This window comes from Rhynchophorus ferrugineus, unplaced genomic scaffold, assembly GCF_030347505.1.
Source record: "Rhynchophorus ferrugineus isolate W39M unplaced genomic scaffold, kcgeb_rfMv2 rfM9, whole genome shotgun sequence".
In the NCBI taxonomy this organism is placed as follows: Eukaryota; Metazoa; Arthropoda; class Insecta; order Coleoptera; family Curculionidae; genus Rhynchophorus; species Rhynchophorus ferrugineus.
The window spans coordinates 32,732,234-32,750,103 of record NW_027472588.1 but is presented as its reverse complement, the minus strand read 5'-3'; the positions used below and the strand labels follow the sequence as shown (position 1 = coordinate 32,750,103).

Genomic DNA, 17,870 nt, shown 5'->3' with positions numbered 1-17,870 from the left:
CTACACTGCTCCGGACTCATGGGTAATATCCTGGACTTTGTAAAGAATCAACAGATTTTTCCGAGTCTGTTCAGGAGGTTCTCTCCTCCTCCTCCCCACTCTCGACTGGAGTCCCTCAGAGCTCAGTTCTAAGTCCTACTTTATTCGTAATAGCCCTTGATTCAATAACTAAATTCCTCGACTCAAGGCTCACTTACCGATTTTTTGCCGACGACATACTTATGTATTGCTCAGTAGTCTCCAAACTTTGGGGAGAATTCGATGACCTCGAAATCGAATGGATTTACGAAGTTATCCAAGATTTAGTCCTAAAATATTAAATCAGCAGAAATGTAGAAGCAATACAGCTACTGAACGTGCAGAAAATCGGAAAATTGAAACGAACCAAACCACATGAACTTGTGTAGTGTATAAGTATTGAATCTTAATTTTAGTTAATGTATTTACGTTACGTCATGCAACTAGTACTGTTAGTTATGGCCCTGACTATCATGGCCGCAAGTTTTAAAATTACCTGAATAGTGAACGTGGGAGACGAGTTGGTCTGTTTTCTAATAGATAAGTACCCTCAGTACTGCTTTTTATCGCCTTTCAAGAAGTCGCCTATTCTTTCCGTAAAATGAAACAGTTTTTTTTAAGTAAATGAATAGTTTTTGTTTTCTAAACCCTTTCACATTTTATATATTTTTATATCGAGTGCAGTCGATAGGCTTTCGGGGTGATCATAAGACTGTTGAATTTACTGTCTTTTGAATTCATTCAATTAACAGAAATAAAGTTAATTATCAAGACAAAAAGACAGGTTACTGAATTGGAGTTCGGGAAAAAGTGTCATAGCTGAAGCAGTAAGGTCACAAAAGGTTGTTTCAAGCCGCTCAAAGTAAGAAACATTGAAGCATTGAAAAACACCCCTAGTTCGTTGATTCCCAGCACAGCATCACAGTTCATGGTGTAAAACCACCAAAGGCGGACTGAAGTTGCTGTGAGTTAACATTGGAATTTGAACAAAAGCTTGCAGTTCAGGGCGAATGGCCGCCAAAGACGAATTATAGTAGCTCATCTTCTTAGCCGCGTAGACTATTAGAATCTGCAGTAATCAAAACTTGGAAAAACCGTTCCAAATTGGGTAGATGTAATGCCATTTCGAAGATCCTCAAAGGCAAACTGGAAGGCAAAGGTACAGGCAATACACAGACATAATTTTATTTGAACTAGAGGTGTCCAGACAGGATGGAAACACCACACTGTCCCTGTGGTATTTTCTTTAGGAGGGAGGAGCCACATTCTACGTCTAATACTGCAGGTTATGGCCCTGACTATGACGCCCATCTGTTTTAAAACTACCTGAATGAGTGAGACAACAAGTCTAAACCCTTTCGCATTCACAACACAACAATATTTATTTATTAATATAATATTTATTAATTTGAAAATTGATATTAAACTAAGTATTTTTAATATAAGGTGTAATAAAAAAATCTATCGGAGCTTACTCAAAATTAATTTTACACTCCTTTGGGAAACACAGTTGTTTATAACAGCATAATATATTTATAGCTATATCTACGGAGTAAGATAGAGCAACACTTAGCACCTAATATATATGGTTTTTAATTTTACAGAACAAAGAGAATGGCGGGTCTTCTTTGGAACGATCGCCAGGTGGATCATATGGCTTATACGTTTCATAACGTGCAAGGGAAGGAGATATTTCTATGCTAAAAGCCTTAAAACATATTGGCAATATAGGGTCGCATCTTTCATAGGTAAAATTCTTTAATAAAACTTAAAGGCCTTAAAAACGTCAGGGAAGTATTCTCTCCGGCAACATAACTCAAAAGGAAAACCCTATTTTCCCATTCGAGAGAAATATTATTGAGGCAATAACGCGAACGGGATGACAGGCGGTCGGTCTCCTGCACTTTACGCTGACGGTGCCGTAGAATCGGGAGGAGGACTGCAGCTGAATCGTTTTCGTGATAGTTAACGGGAACCGTGGAAGTAACGACGTCTACGTCTACCGCTCTCTAATCGTCTTAATTATTAAATAAACTGCATCCATTATGAGAAATAAACTGGCAAAAGGCTTAATTATGAGTAATTGCCGGTTTACGGTGGTTCGGAACGCTTAATAAGGAATAAGTAGCGAGTTTCGGCCCATGGGGGCCAGAGCAGACGCGAGGGATAAGGCTTCTGTTTAGTGTCAGCCGGAAAGTTTCGTAGTAGTTCTCAACTTAAATTCGGTCGCGGAGTAAGACGTAGAATAATTGCGACCTCCGTTTTCGTTTCTTTAATGTATCAAGCTTCGAGTTTTAATTGCCGTCATTACAGGACAAACCGTAATTACATAAATAATGACAATAAATAGCTTTCTTTTTGTTTCCTTGTTTCATCTCTCCCGCTCCCAGTTTCTTGCTTAATTTAGTTAACAGGTCAATTGAAAAGTCGCCGGCTTGCCACATAGATAACGCTACTAGAATTAAATCAATATGTTTTTAGTTAGCCCTAACCCTCAAAAGATGCGTGTCTAAATTTGAGAGCTGTCAGATCACTAGTTTGTGAATTTTGAACATTTTGAGTGAAACAATTTTTGTTATTGTGAAAAAATGGATAAAAATTTGTCTAGATAAAATATTGCTTTTGAAGGGAGAAAATACAGTTGAAGTAAAAACTTGGTTTGATGCCGAGTTTCCGGACATTGCCCCAGGAAAATCAACCATCAAGGATTGGCATGCTAAGTTTAGACGTGGTGAAATCAGCACCGAAGACGGTTAACGCAGTGGACACCCAAAAGAGGTTGTTACCGACGAAAACATTTAAAAAATCCACAAAATATTTTTGAATGACCGTAAATTGAAATTGAATGAAATAGCAGACACTCTAAAGATATCAAATAAATGTGTACATCATATAATTCACGAATATTTGGATATGGCAAAGCTATGTGCAGTGGGTGCCGCGCGAGCTCACTTTTGACCAAAAACAACGACGAGTTGATGATTCGGAGGAGTGTTTAAAGATGATCAGGCATAATAAACCCGAGTTTTTGCGTCGATATGTGACAATGGATCAAACATGGCTCCATCACTTCACTCTGAAGTCCAATCGACAGTCATCCGAGTGCGCTGCACATGATGAACCCGCTCCAAAGCGTGGAAAAACGTAACAGTCGGCTGGCAAGGTTATCGCGTCTGTATTTTGGGATGCGCATGGAATAAATTTCATTTACTACCTTGAAAAAGGAAGAACCATCAACAGCGACTATGACATAGCGCTATTGGACCGTTTGAAGGACGAAATCGCTGCTTCACTAAGACAATGCACCGTGTCATAAATTAGTGAAAACAATGGCAAGAATCCATGAATTGGAATGTGAATTGCTTCCTCATCCACTGTATTCTCCAGATCTGGCCCCAGCGACTATTTGCTGTTAATCTTTACAGCCGATTAATGTACTTTCGGGTGCTTACTGCTCAGAATCATAAAAAGGTTTTTGTTTTTGGTCAATAGTGAGCAAACAGGCCACCCACCTTGAACAGAGCTTTTTGATATCTTTACAATATTAACTAACTCACGCAACTTCACTTGTTGATAATTCAAAACCATTTTGCGAATTTTTTTGATATTTTCTGGAGTTACCCGAGACTTAGACCATATCTTATTTCATATTCATGACTTATATAGGTCTAATAACGATGATAATTCAGGCTAGTGTGACAATCTATCACGTCATCATATACTTCTGTAAACACTAACTTAGTATACAACATTACTAATTTGTTAATATTGTCAGCCCATTCCACAACTTACTTCCTCAGCTATTTCAGATAGTATACAAAAGGCTGTTAGGCTAGATTAAAATATCAAAAGTGATTTGCATACATGAAAATGATCTGAAGAGTAAGCATAAACGTGTACATGCAAAAAGGGACGCAAAATCTTATTTGAAAATATCAAATAAAATATAAAAAGAAACGTCCAACTCTGAATACTAAACCGGAAAACTTTTAAACTTCGTTCTCTCCAACCCAGTAGCGTATACGATTTTGCAATGAACGTGCACAACCCCTTGAGAGTGCCCGGCATGGAAAAAAAGTGCAAGCATTATGGAAACAGGAAAGAGTAGAAACAAGTTGGAATTAAATGAAAATGGCAATTAATTTAATCTAGTTTTATGTTGCGCTTATGCAGCCCAGCAATTAAGCCATCCGTTTGTTACAATCAGAACAAAGTTTGTTTGGTACGGCTGCCCGTCCAAATTAGGCTTGTTACAGGAAAAAAAAAATTGTTAAAAAGATTCATTTAAATATAAAATTTTTTTTATAAGTAACTTGTGCTTTCATGAATACTGAACCTGTTTTAATTTTAAAAACTAATTTATTAACAAAAATGCTGTACGTTTATTTGAAATACGTCTCATCCAATCAGATGGACCATCTCCAGACTTTCCACAATAAAATTCTCAGGAGAGTAATAAATGCCCCTTGATTCGTTAGGAACAACCAAATTCATCGTAAACTAGATGGTCTCCCAGGTCTCCGATTTTATATCCGAGCTCTTCTCGAGATATACCTGTACTCTTCGTCTCTCGACAAACAACTGCTTTACCGAGTTGTCCGGTATTTTAGCCATTAATTCATCTAGCCCCTTGTGGTCTTATTCTATCGCAGCCGACACCTCCCCGTCGTGCTCACAGTTCCAATTAAAGTGATTAACTCAAGTTCGCGAGCTGTTTGATGTGATAGCGATGTGGCGACCGCCATGACACTTTAGGCCACCACGAATTCATCAACAAGTACAAAGGTTGGCAACGCCAGTGGATTGGTACCATGCAGTTCCAGGCTATAAAAGACCATCACGACGACGTCTCGTTCTCTTTTCTTTTCTCCGTCCCCTTGTAATAGTACCATTTCCATAGCGCTACCGTACTTCCTCTACCTAACCTAATATCCTTCCAATTCTCCCGTCGACCACATGTATAATTTAATATTAAAAATAAACAGTATTTCTTCAACCAGTGTTTTCAGTTCTCGTACAAATTCCTTCCAAAAATAGTAGTGAGTGTTCTGACAAATCATCGCAGCGGCAGCCACACATTTCGACCGACTGACCGACCCGACGAACATTCCTACAATTGGTGACCCCGACGTGATCAAAGTGTCTAACAGGTAAATCAACTCAACATAAGCCACTCGATAGGTGCTTGACAGGTGCATGGAAGGACAGTACGAGGAACGGAACCCATCAATATCACATGGTCGACGACATCCCACGAGACTAACCTGATGGACGAAAACCACAGAAGCCCATCATGTATACCATCAACACATGAACACCATCGCATCACGAAACGGGACACGTAATACACTTATAGGTACCCTCAAACAAAGCTAAACGCCCCAAGACGAACGACGTCATGCTACAACTCCGATGGCAGCTGATCCCGTAAAACTCCTCGCTCAGGTTGGGATCCTCATCTCATTAGCAGTCCCCGGGCGTTTGTTTGCGTTATTGCGGGTGCACTCCGGAACTTGGACCACATAGAGGTACGTTCCACGGCAGTTCCACTAGGAGGGGAGTTATGTGGCGACCGCCACGACCCTTTAGGCCACCACGAATTCATCAACAAGTACAAAGGTTGGCAACGCCGGTGGATTGGTACCATGCAGTTCCAGGCTATAAAAGACCATCAAGACGACGTCTCGTTCTCTTTTCTTTTCTCCGTCCCCTTGTAATAGTACCACTTCCACAGCGCTATCGTACTTCCTCTACCTAACCTAATATCCTTTCAATTCTCCCGTCGACCACATGTATAATTTAATACTAAAATAAACAGTATTTCTTCAACCAGTCTTTTCAGTTCTCGCGCAAATTCCTTCCAAAAATAGTAGTGAGTGCTCTGACAAAAAATCGCAGCGGCAGCCACACATTTCGACCGACTGACCGACCCGACGAACTTTCCTACAGCGACATCAAATCGTCACCAGGCCATTGTGCCTTCTAATGGTGTTACTGGTTACGGACACTTTCCTTACTAAAATGTAAGAAGTATCGGTGAGGATCATGGAACTAGCCGATAGGATAGGGTTTAGTGAGTAACCCTTCACATAACCTAGTCCAACTCGCACCCGCGGGTCTTTCTCACTAAGACTGACTGAAATACTACTATTTTATGTTAAATAAAATACAAATATTAATCAAAATATTATAATGGTCACTATATTGATAATATAAAAGATATTACAATGGTGACTACAATAACATTCGTCTATAAACTACGTCATTAAGGTACTCTTCGAGAGACTTTAAGAAACTATATATTTTCCAGCCAAGGCGCCGGAGGATACATTACTCCACAACATCTCCGGATTTAGCGCATGCGCACTTCCCTGCATAGAATAAACCATATAAATGAATAAACTATATGTCTTCCTTTTCCAATGGCGGTCCATTCCTTTCGAGTCGATTTACGGCTGATCAGGTTAAAATAACAAGAAAATCAAGAATATTTAGATTTTGTGTTACATTAATAATTCTATAGTAATAATAATTAAACTGTTGTGTTATTATTAGTGGTTTAACATACATTGGTTTCAAAATATGGAAGAACAAGGGTAAGTACAGAATGTAAGGTTACATTTTTAAAAGTTATAAAATCCAAACAGCATCAATTTTATTTATAGTTTGAATTAAAACTTCCAACAAATAATTTTTAACGAACTGGATTAGGTATCAACATATGCCAAAATTTAATTATAATTAATAAGAACAGAGAAAAAAATGATTCTTGTTGTGTTGGAACTAGTCAAGTCATTAATCAGTTTTGTCCATCGAGAATAGTAGCTAAAACTGTAGTAACTGGAAATAATTAGACATTTATTTTAAACATAATACATTTTAGTAATGATTTAAATTTTATTTTATAGCTAAGATGGGGATAGAATTTTTTGAAATTCAGAGAATCAGAGAAGAATAAATTAGACAGCATTTTGCTAAGATGTAAGAATAGGGTACAGTAATACTTTGAAATAATTAAATTTGCTAACAAACTTAATGATCTAATGACAAGAAAAATACAATGCATTATTATATAATATCATAGGTAAACAAATTATTGTTTTGTAAAAATAATAATGTACTGATTGAGTTGTGTTTCAGCTTTTAAAAGTACCATGATCCATTCAGTTTTAGGCTAGTAACTTTACAATATGTTAATCGAAAGCTCGAGGTAGTTAATTCATTAATGGGGTTCCTGGATTAAGAATACTAGCGATAATATTTGGAGATTTTTAGGAAAATTTTACTGCTTTCATATATAGTGGTAGCTATTTCGATTAGTTTTAATTTTTTATGGTAATATTTATTTATATGGTTCTTGGAATTCTTGTTAATTGTTCAAATATGTAAATTTGAACTTGCAATCCCAAAAATTTTAAACAGGAAACAAAATAGCAATAATGTTCACAAAACTGTAATAATTGTAATAGATTTCTTTCAAACAGCAATGTCACGATTCAAAAAAAATCCTGCTAGAGATATTCTAGATTTTGCAAATCGAAGATGCAGCTTTTGTGCCAGACCACGGGATAGAAGGACTAAAATATCGTACAGTACATGAAGAAAACCCATTTGCAATGTCCACCGAGACGAAATTAAAACATTTTTATATCCTGACTCTAAAAATAATGATTTAAACGCAAATTATAACATAATGTCAACAATAAACAAACTGTTCAAATTATAAGAGTTTTATTTTATAACTTTGCAAAAGGTGATGCATAATTTACATAAGTTATCGAAGTGTTCAGTAGTGGAGTATCGTAGTCACCCCACACGGTCTGAAACGTAAATTTTGTAGCACGCTTCTGGAAAGGTCGTATCTAACTGATACCATCATATATAAAGCAAAACTTTATGCCTATAGATATTCGATGTGACTGTCGATGTATTAAGTAATGACTTCATATGCTTGGGAACATTTATATACTGCAAAGCCAGTTAAAATAGTTTAATAGAACAGAGAAAAATAGTTTTCAACAGAATTAATTAATTTCGAAATATGTACAAAAATAAAGGGCTACTTTAACAAAAATATTCTGAAAAAACTTCTACGATATATCCAAAACCATTTCAAATATAAAAATGTTTGTTCGGTATTTAATTAAATAAAAAAAAACACAAAAACAGCAAAGTAATCAACATTGATTTAAGAGCCTACGTAAACAGGGAATGCCAGAACAACGAACAACCAATGAATTTTAGAAAAATCTCCATTAAAATTTATGTTTACCATTACAGCATTACCATAGAATTTCGATGAAAGCGGCGTTCGCTTTCATTTAAAATTAATCGTCCCCTAGAACGACAGAAAGTGTTTTTCTGAAATAGTTATTTCAGCTGAGAGACATTTCACAACCTAAACATACACATTAATGTCGAGCACCGACAGGATTATAACTAAATGTCCGTCTTTGTTATCGTAGACGTTGTTAAGACAACGTTTGCTGTTTTGACAGAGATCTTACGAGATGTTACTGCGCGAGAAATAATATGTTCAAAAACATACCTAACGATGTCTTGAGGAAATTTAAACAAATATTATTTCCTTTAATATTACTAAACGGAATACATGATCATCTTCCTATAAAAGGTGATATAAGTTGAAGAGGTCATGAAGATACACGAGCAAATAATAGGATATCGTCTAAAATCAGAAGTAGATATGATACTAATAGAACAGCGGATTCGGAAAGGAAAGAATTTTAAAAGACCATACATTCAGCACAAAATAAATGATTCAAAAAACTCAATCACAAAAAAGACACGTACAGCTAGGATTCATTGATTTTGAAAAGACATTTGACAAATTAAGAAGGACCAGACAATATTTTCCTTCTCATTTTGATAAGAGTAATAAGAGATTCTTTTTAATTGAAAAGAGACACAATGTTATCAGATGCGTCCGAACATGTAACCGATTCAACTTACAAAATTCATCTAGTTGTCAAATGTCTGCAAAATTATTTGCTTCAAAGAAAAACAATATAATGTTGGATTCACCGAAAAGAAAGCGTCTACGTACACTGACGTTAGTTCTGTTCCAGAGTATATTTATGAAATTTATAAAAACAGTAAGTAGCTACTTACAATATAAACATCACTTATTACAATTATTTCGGTGATAACTGTTAATAACTGAATAAAAGATATTCCAGTTCAATTTGTATGAAAAATGGAATGGAATTAGGCCACCTTAGCAAAACAACAAAAATTGTAAAAAAGAGGTAGTAAGAATGAGAAAATAACGTTTGATTAGGTTAATCATAGTATTTTTTAATAATTCATTGCAGATATATAGCTCCTCGAGCTAGAAACAGGAATGGCTTTATTCCTTAGGCAGAGTAAGTGTTCTCCACATGTGTAAAAGCGACTACCACAAAGAAATTGATCGTAAGTTTTTGCTCTGGTTCGAAAATCGGCTGTTAAAGAGCTAGGGGGTATTATTAGTTATTTTTATGGAAAATATGCCACACCATAGCACATTGGTGCAAAAGGTCATAACAAATGAATCGACAAAGGCTATAATTAAGCAATAGCTTGCATAATGAATAACACAAATTAAGTTTTATAAATACCACAATAAAGAGTGATGTATTTCAAATTGTTATTGGTGCCTAAACTGTATACTGTATAGTATCTGAAATTAATGATTTAGAGACTATCTTAGACAAACATTAATTCTTGCAGCTTGGACGATTGTTCTCCTATATTACTAATCCCAAGTACTTGGTTAGCCCTACATGAAGACCCAACCGCTCTCATAAAGTCCTATCTATCGGACAAATATTTCCAGGTTAATATCAGGAACATACTTTCCAGTCGAAAACAAATCGACGCTGGCGTACCTCAAGATTCTCCGCTGGCCGCAGCCTTATATAACCTCTTTTCAGATTTCAGATCAGCCGAGAAAAGAGCATATTGACTTCGCGTTTTACGCTGACGACACTGCTTTCTTCACGACCTCCAGGTTCGAGGTTACAATTCAAGAACGTTTACTCCAACGCAGCTCCATCATGCGATCAAGTGGTTCAAAATTCTGGAGGTTGCAAATCAACCCGCTGAAAACCCTCGCCTTCATTTTCCATAAGAAGCGTTACGTACTGCGCGTCCTGCAACTTAAGATCGACACCGCAATAATTCAATGGCTGGCTCCACTTCGATCGACGGTTTGGTTGGCATTCCCAAATCCAAAAAGCAATCCAGAATGGTTCGGGGATAGCAAACCTGCTATATTCTCTGATTTGGCCTTCTAGCAAACTTCCCATCTCCATCAAATGCTTATTTTACAAGATGTTAATTTGGTCCATATTCCTCTACGGATCTAATGTTTACTTCAAGTTTGTTACACCCAACCTGGTGAAACAGATTCAAGTTTTCCAAAATATGCTCCTTAGAATCCTAAACACCCCATGGTTTTTTACAAATAATCAAATGCATAGGGAAACTGACGCTACAGAAATCAAGTACTTCATATCTCAATCTTTCCACAAACAACAACTCAGCTTAAGTTCATCTGAAAACGCGCTTGCTCGCGAGTTGGGTCGACATGCTGGGAGCTTAGCACCGCTAGCCTCCCCTTTTCCAGGCTGAAACGACCTCATCAGTCGCTGCAGTCACAACTTTTGCCCTCCATACGACAGTATGCAGTCGTGTGTTAACTCAAATTCGGAAATCAATAGAGTCGATAATAGTCGGCTGCCATATCCCCAAATTAAATGCAGTAGCAGTAGCGACCCACAGGGGTCAACTGTAAGGGCGTTTCAGTTTAGTGTATTGGTCAGCCCAGAGGCAGTCCCACATAACCTGGTCCAACTTGTCACTCCAGGGCAAGTTTCCGCGATCAGGTATGCAGCATGCATTCCACCTGCTATACTTGCTTTAACTGAATCCAGTTGAGATTTACAAAATATACTATAGACTAATGGAGAAAAAGGGTAGCCTGAACAAGTAGGCAAATGAGTGACAGAATTCCTTGGCCGAGATATACCCATAAAGTTTTCACCAATGAAGGCGTTAAATAAAAAACACAGAGAAAATCACAGTTTGGAGATGCTACACTGCCTGAGAATCGAGTGTACGCGTGAGTCAGAGAATTCAGGGATGAGCTAGAACGTCGAAAATGAAAGTCATGATCGACGCTCACGAGCAAGTCTTACAAATGACAACATCCATGTTGTTCGACAGCACATTGAAGGTGATCGTCGGTTAAGGATTTAAGAAATTTTATCAGAATTGAGTATCAGCTATGAAAGTGTTCATCACCACTAATCAACTTGAGTTTAGAAAAATTAGTGTTCGTTGGGACCGAAAATAAAAAACAAGTCAGGTTAAGACACCCTCGAGCATCCTCCTTATAGCACTGACTTGTCACCTGTGATTATTTATTTTACATCCTTTGTCAAGCTTCGAAACTGGTGGCAAAAGGGTGTAGAGCACGGAAGTGAATACACTGAAAAATGTTAAATATTTAGTTTGTGTATACCGTTGATCAACAAATTTATTTTACAAAATTACCGTTTATATTTGATTCCCCCTCGTACGTTGACAACTTGTTTTTTTGATTTTTTTTTTAGATCCGTGAATCTTAAATTAACTGAAACTGATAAATGTAAATGGACTAAAAAGATAACTTTTAAATTAATTCATCACGAACGGTTCATATATAATCTTTTCACGTCCGAGTCAGGTTTTTGTCAGTAAAATCCATACGCTATATCCGACAGAGTGCAGCAGGCCCCCAACAGTACATACAACAGACCTAACTCTAGAAACTATCAGTAGACAGGGACAACAGCCGTCGTAGCCGCTGAAACTTTGCTAATTTCCAGCGTCATCCCCCCGCCTCACCCCTCGCTACACCGTAGCAACAAACGGTGTCCAAGCGGTGGTGGTTGCCGAGTTACAAGTAGCCAGTTTGGCATTATCTTGACCCAAACAACGGTCAGCTTTCATGTGGCGGAGAGCTAAAAAGTTAAATTGTTTTGTACCACAGGAGGGTTAGCGCGGGTGGTGCCCCCTTTAACAGACTCCCGGTTTACCCTACGTTTTGAAACGGATTTATTAAACATTATCCAGCAGCTATTCTTACAATTCCTGGAGCGTTGCATATTTTGCATACTCAATTTTATTTGTTTAGAATGCTTTTATTAAATAGAATTTGGATCAAAAATTATATTATAAATGAATTTTTAAATTATATATATATTTCTATATACATATATACATTTATATATATATATATATATATATATATATATATATATATATATATATATATATGACTGATTATTAGTACTAATAAGTAGCGTTGGGAACTATCGACTGAAAACGGTCGAAATAGTCGATAGTCAAAAAACTAGTAATTAAAACTAGTAAAATAGTAATTACTATTTTCAGTCAAATGCAAGGTTCGGCTACTTTTTTTTCAATTCATGATGTTAGACGAAGATGTACGAATTCATTCCTGTATAAATTGTGAGCGAGGGGAGAACGGAAACTATTGCTTGGGGGAGTTAATTTTATATGTGGTTTTATTTTCTAACGGTAATATAAGCTAACGGTAGAAAATAGCGACTGAGAACAGTTGACTGAAACAGCCACTGGTAGTAAAATCACTCGAACCAAAAATAGCGACTGAAACAGTCGATAGTAAAAAGTAGTCAATTACTAAACAGTCTATAGTCAATTTCAGTCGATAGTTGAACGTACTATAACATCAGGTGCCTGCATTTGTTCTGATTACTTCTTCACTTTTATTGATAAAACTTTTTAAAACATCTCTCTGACATGGCGATAACGTGTCGAAAAAACTATGTTAATTTGGTAGCGATCCCATCATCATATATATATAAATATATATATATATATATATATATATATATATATATATATATACATATATATATATATATATATATATATGCATTTATATGTTTCTATATATATATATATATATATATATATATATATATATACGTATGACTGTTTATTAGTACTAATAAGTAGCGTTGGGTACTATCGACTGAAAACGGCCGAAATAGTCGATAGTCAAAAAACTAGTAATTAAAACTAGTAAAGTAGTAATTACTATTTTCAGTCAAATGCACGGTTCGACTGTTTTTTTTTAATTCGTGATGTTAGACGAAGATGTACGAATACACTCCTGTATAAATTGGGAGAGAGGGAAGAACGGAAACAATTGCTTGTGGCAGTTAATTTTATATGTGGTTATATTTTCTAACGGTAATATAAGCTAACGGTAGAAAATAGCGACTGAGAACAGTCGACTGAAACAGCCACAGGTTGTAAAATCAGTCGAACCAAAAATAACGACTGAAAGAGTCGATAGTAAAAAGTAGTCAATTACTAAACAGTCGATAGTTCCCAATACTACCAATAAGTATACTAGGTATAGATCTAATTAGTTTTAAATTTTTTTACCTTCTTAAAAAAGCTGAAGAAATGAAAATATCGGTAGGTACTTTTTTATCCTTCGAGTAAGAGCTTAAGATTTTTTGCCTTGACAGGTGACATTTTTACCTTGACCATCTAATCTAATCCCATCAAATAAGGCCTCCCAACGTCCCTGAGTTTAAATATAATGAGTCCCAATTTACTCGCAATGGTTTTGATAGTTCGTGATATACATGATAAACTATAGGCAAAATCAAAATCGCCTCTTTTTGAACGTACTATAACATCAGGTGCTTGTATTTGTTCTGATTACTTTTTCCCTTTTATTGATAAAATTTTTTAAAACCGATGTCAAAAAAACTATATTAATTTGGCAGCGATTCCATCATCGCTCCAATTGCGTACTTCGTCAGTATTTTTAAACCGTGTACCAGCCAAGCCATACTGCACTGACCTGAACAAGTGGTAAAATTCTTGTTCGAGCTGGAATAGTGTATTATTCACAACTATTTTAAAATGTGGCCGAGCGCTGTTATGAAGAAAGATGAGTCTACGTCTGTTACTCGCTATTGCTAATCTTTTTTATAACAGTATGTTGTTCAATTTGTTAGATTGACGGCGAAAGATATCCTCTAATATCTTCATTCAATTTAAGTAATTCGAACTATATTATACCTTTCTGGTTCCAACCTAAACACAGCGAGACTTTATGGGCATGAATATTCCCTTCGATGTCGATGTTGGTAGCTCCATGGTCTAATCCATGACTTTTTGCACCTGATATTGTTGCAGTAGCTTCTAATTTCACCCCCAATTCACAATTTGCTACAGAAAACCCTTATTTATATACCTGGCAAGCATTACCATCACGATGTTGAAATAATTTGAAAAGGAATCTTCAATCAATTCATATGGTAACTATTTTCCCACCATTTGGATCTTTGCCATTGCGTGAGAACGTCCGAAAAGAAGTGGCCTGAAAGTTTTTTGAAAGTTTGAGTTCGATTTTTTTCCAATTAGGCTTGTTCCTTCAAGCCGTTCTTAATTATTTTAATCAGAATCCTTGAACCCAAAATCGACAAATAAAATACGACGGAGCAGCATCACCATACATTTCTAAAATAGTTTGATTGAGCGTCTCTATACACTGAATAACTACATAACATTAACATAAATTGAAGATTGTAATTTTATAGAGTGATCTTAAAACCAGAGAATTTGAAAATTAGGTTCTTTAATATTTGTCTACATTGATAAATTTACACCATAAACCAATACAAAGAGCTGATAAAAATATATGCAAGCACATAAGATAGGGAAATATTTAGATCAGACCAGTCTCATAATTTTTCCTGTGTTATATATAGTAACTATAGAAATCGAATCATCGATATTTTGAAAGACAATGATTACAATTTCTGTTAGGATTTAATAAAGATGTTGATCGATTCTTATTGTATTCACCAAGGAATTTGATTAAGGTCCTCGATATTCACCAATCTTGATTAGTTAACATACTGATTACCATTTCCCCATTATCACAACAAAGCACAATCACAAGAGCGTTTATATCATCAAGTGGAATGTTTTGGCAAAGTTCACTTCACTTTTAAAACATACTATTGGACTCATTCACTAAACCACCAACAAATAAATTATAATTAGAATATGATGAAGTCATAAAATAATCAGACCTTATACTAATTCAACTCCACAACTAAAAAATAAACGGAATTAAAACAAATTTCTCATTAATATAGCCGTTTTGACATGACTCGTAATTTAAATAAACTTTAAGAAGTTTAACATATATCTAGAGTCGATTTAATGTCTGTACTTTTCTCCACACACATCCTGATTGTTAACGTAGTTTCTCTATCCGCAATGTTTAACTAGTTGTAACCGAAACGCCAAGTCTATTTTCATTTCCACTTGTGACGAAGAATTCTGCCTTCAAGGAGCTGTAACACATTCAGCCATATATTTACATCCAGGCATAACGAATTGTGTTCTAAATTAAAATCAAAAGTATTTTAACAACAAAATAAACATTATTATACTATATTAAAACTAATTACTAAAAGCAATTTATTATCTTTTTTCACTATTTAGAATACTTGTATTAAATATTGTTGAAAATAAATAAATTCGGATTGTTCGGCCTAAAACATGAAAAAATGTTACTGTATCAGAACAACATTGAAGCAATAAATGACAAAATTAATAGTCATATTGGAACCCTTACTTACTGTTTAAGATAAGTGGTAAGTTCAGTTGGACAGCTTCATAAGAGATATACATCCTCTGACCCGAAATAATATTTAAGTTATTCCCTTACTATTTTCCGAAATATATTTAAGTATAACAATACTTCACTTTTATTTGCGTAAAGCCTACCTAATAAATAACTTCGCTTCAGTAAACGAAATTAATATAAAATGAAAACCTTAGTGGCTTTGTTCGTGACGATTCTTCATCGTAAAGGGAAAGCGAGAAAAACTGATATTACAGCCGCTAACGACAATATCAGACCCACTTTAACAATGATAATGGTGGAGATTATGGAGGGAACAAGTTATAACTGCCGCTCCAGGAGGAGCTAAACCCATCTTATATGCACCTCTATGGCGAGTTAACGGCCGTTGCGGAAAATTGCCGGCAGCCCGGAAAACAAACAAGAATATATGAAATCAGCAGGAAAACTCCTCCTTTTTCATTGTATGCCGCGGGAAATTTTCTACAATATCCCAACGTTCAAAGTTTTTCTATACATATATGTATACACTACCATTAAAAAATTTTGAAATACCCTATTTTTAGTTGACATCTTGCAATAAATATTTAAATAAGTCGGTAAAATAGCTTATAGCAATAATTAACAACGAAATATTTTTAACAGAAAAATCTAACTGACTTCCAAAAATAAATAAGGAACTCACTAAAAATTAAAATATAGTCAAACTTAGATTTTAAAAAAATTAAAAAAAAAAATTTAAAACAAAATATGTACATAATAATCGTTGTAATAACTAAATAAAAATAAACAAATACCTTATTTAACCTATCAAATACACGTATTTTATATTCTATATACACACAATTTAGCTTAATACCTATCTAAACCTATTTATCTAATTATAATATTATTTTAACTACTACCAACTGATCACTTTGAAGTCATATTTTGACTGTATATATTTTATTTCAAAGGTTTTTTTGTGTTAAAAATCTTGTTTAAAAGATTATATTTAATTTTTAGAAAGTTCCTTATTGTTTTCTGAAGTCGGTTTAATTTTTTGTTAAAAATATTTTATTATTTCCTTTTTAGTGTTAGATATTTACTCAATAAATTATGTAGTCAATTTATTTAATATTATAATGGTTATCCCAAGTAAAGGTGCAGCCGTATCAGGAAAAATAGGAATAAAGAAACAATTAAAAATAAGGATCGATTCAGGCCCCGGAGTCCGCTACCTAGCCTAGGTGATATAACAAACGTTCTCCGATTGGGAGCTAAACACTTTAACAATTACACCATAAGAGCAGTTGCCTAGATTGTTTCTACGAGATATTATATGCCATAGATAGTGCTTGAGAGTAAACTGAATAGCTTTTACACTGACCGACTTCCGATTTTCCATCACATCAGCTCAGCACATACACAACCATTACAACAACAAGATCAACATTATAGACAAATGTCTGATTACTTTACATACATTAAAAATACTCCTTTTTCGAAGTCGGTTAAAAATATTAAATTCTTGGGAAAAAAAATTGAGTTTTAGTCATTGCATTTATATCGAAAGAAGTCTAATGTTTCAAATATGTATTAGTTTAGAGTACCGTGTATCTTGTGAGGTTCATATATTCGTTACAAGAGTTCATAGGGACACAAAATGATAAAAGGAAACAGACTTCATTTGAACAGCGGAGTGCTATCTAAACTTTGAGTATTGGAGCATTATGTAAAGCTGTTTGTTATGTCACTACGATAAACGAGCTACTTAAAGAAGAAAGGTCAGAACGCCCCAAATCTGCAATAAGTAAGAAGGTAAGTTTGTTGTAACGTTATCGAAAGTAAACCAATACTTAACTGCATTTAAACTTACCATTATAAATGAAATGCGAGAAGAGCTACTTTAAACTAATTTTGTAAAGAGAAGTTTACTGTCTTCTGGCCTGAGAGGAGGCATAGTAGCTAAGAAGCCGAGGCTAACTAGTACTCGTAAGAGAAATAAACTGGAGTGAAACAAAAAAAACTGAAGATATGTCATATGGATGGAGAAGTCCAAAGTCTCATATTTTTAGATCTAAAACACGTGTCTTTGTGCGCCGATCAAAAGAATACCTGCTCTAAACATTCGTCAAACTTGGTTATATATCATGGCTTCATG

General features: G+C 35.2%; 2 protein-coding genes across 3 annotated transcripts in view; one reads left to right on the top strand and one right to left on the bottom strand.

Annotated features, from left to right (window-relative positions):
* LOC143202786 (uncharacterized) overlaps positions 1 to 2,748 on the top strand; it is a 185,587-nt gene extending 182,839 nt beyond the window's left edge. Inside the window, exon 2 of the mRNA XM_076414588.1 lies at positions 2,548 to 2,748. The gene's annotated coding sequence lies outside the window, so the exon portion shown is untranslated. The remainder of the gene's footprint in view (positions 1 to 2,547) is intronic.
* mib1 (E3 ubiquitin-protein ligase mind bomb 1) overlaps positions 1 to 17,870 on the bottom strand; it is a 786,657-nt gene that overhangs the window by 495,869 nt on the left and 272,918 nt on the right. The gene's annotated exons all lie outside the window — the stretch shown is intronic.